Here is a 2,026-nt window from a genome sequence, read left to right as displayed (position 1 = left end):
ATTTATGGAGTATCACTCCTTCTTAATGCACAATTCGAACTCTATCTGATCAAGTTCGAATTCTTCTACCTCTTTCTTCTGTTTTTCGTTTCCTCTGACACCTCAAGGAATCTCTATACTGTGATATAGAGGATTCCACATCCTCTTGTTCTTTTCTCTTTCATATGAGCAGGAACAAAGACAAAGGCATTCTTGTTGAAGCTGACCCTGAACCTGAGAGGACCTTGAAGCGAAAGCTAAGAGAAGCTAAGGCACAACTCTCTGTAGAGGACCTAACCGAATTCTTCAAAGGAGAAGAAGATATGGTAGCCGAAAACAACAACAATGCCAACAATGCAAGGAAGGTGCTGGGTGACTTTACTGCACCTACTCCCGACTTCTATGGGAGAAGCATCTCTATCCCTGCCATTGGAGCAAACAACTTTGAGCTTAAGCCTCAATTAGTTTCTCTAATGCAACAGAATTGCAAGTTCCAAGGACTTCCATTGGAAGATCCTCATCAGTTCTTAGCTGAATTCTTGCAAATCTGTTACACTGTCAAGACTAATGGGGTAGACCCTGAGGTCTATAGACTTATGCTATTCCCTTTTGCTGTAAGAGACAGAGCTAGGACATGGTTGGACTCACAACCTAAAGAAAGCCTGGACTCTTGGGAAAAGCTAGTCAATGCCTTCTTGGCGAAGTTCTTTCCACCTCAAAAATTGAGTAAGCTTAGAGTGAAAGTCCAAACCTTTAGACAGAAGGATGGAGAATCCCTCTATGAAGCTTGGGAAAGATACAAACAATTGATCAGAAAATGTCCTTCTGACATGCTTTCTGAATGGAGCATCATAGGTATTTTCTATGATGGTCTCTCTGAACTATCCAAGATGTCTTTGGATAGCTCTGCTGGAGGATCTCTTCATCTGAAGAAGACGCCTACAGAGGCTCAAGAACTCATTAAAATGGTTGCAAATAACCAATTCATGTACACTTCTGAAAGGAATCCTGTGAACAATGGGACAAGTCAGAAGAAAGGAGTTCTTGAGATTGATGCTCTGAATGCCATACTGGCTCAGAATAAGATATTGACTCAACAAGTCAATTTGATTTCTCAAAGTCTGTCTGGAATGCAAAATGCACCAAGCAGTACTAAGGATGCTTCATCTGAAGAAGAAGCTTATGATCCTGAGAACCCTTCAATGGAAGAGGTGAATTACCTAGGAGAACCTTATGGAAACACCTATAATTCTTCATGGAGAAATCACCCAAATTTCTCATGGAAGAATCAAGAGAAACCTCAACAAGGTTTCAACAACAACAATGGTGGAAGAAACAGGTTTACCAATGGCAAGCCTTTTCCATCATCTTCTCAGCAACAGACAGAGAATTCTAAGCAGAACCCCTCTGACTTAGCAACCATGGTCTCTGATCTAATCAAAACCACTCAAAGTTTCATGACTGAAACAAGATCCTCCATTAGAAATTTGGAGGCACAAGTGGGACAGCTGAGTAAGAAAATTACTGAACTCTCTCCAAGTACTCTTCCAAGCAATACAAAAGAAAATCCAAAAGGAGAGTGCAAGGTCATCAACATGGCCGAATCTGGAGAGGAAAGAGAGGAAGTGGACGCCACTGAGGAAGGCCTCAATGGGCGTGCACTAGCCTCCACAGAGTTCCCCAATGAGGAACCATGGGAATCTGAGGCTCAAAATGAGACCATAGAGATTCCATTGGACTTACTTCTGCCTTTCATGAGCTCTGATGAGTATTCTTCCTCTGAAGAGGATGAGTATGTCACTGAAGAGCAAGTTGCTAAATACCTTGGAGCAATCATGAAGCTAAATGACAAGTTATTTGGAAATGAGACTTGGGAGGATGAACCCCCTTTGCTCACCAAAGAACTGGATGACTTGTTGACGGGCGGATAATTTGTACGCTTTTTGGCATTATTTTTAGTATGTTTTTAGTATCTTTGAGTTAGTTTTTATTATATTTTTACTAGTTTTTAGTTAAAATTCACTTTTTTGGACTTTACTATGATTTT

The 2,026-nt window shown here is 40.8% G+C and overlaps 1 non-coding gene across 1 annotated transcript; it reads right to left on the bottom strand.

The window, feature by feature from the left end:
• Positions 1–707: 707 nt before the first annotated feature.
• LOC130978565 (small nucleolar RNA R71) lies at positions 708–815 on the bottom strand. Its single transcript, XR_009086189.1, has one exon. It is a non-coding gene; the product is annotated as a small nucleolar RNA R71 (small nucleolar RNA).
• Positions 816–2,026: the final 1,211 nt, after the last annotated feature.

The sequence above is a fragment of the Arachis stenosperma genome, chromosome 4 (assembly GCF_014773155.1).
Source record: "Arachis stenosperma cultivar V10309 chromosome 4, arast.V10309.gnm1.PFL2, whole genome shotgun sequence".
NCBI lineage: Eukaryota > Viridiplantae > Streptophyta > Magnoliopsida > Fabales > Fabaceae > Arachis > Arachis stenosperma.
Note: the sequence above shows the minus strand (reverse complement) of the source record. Positions and strands in the feature narration are given on the sequence as shown.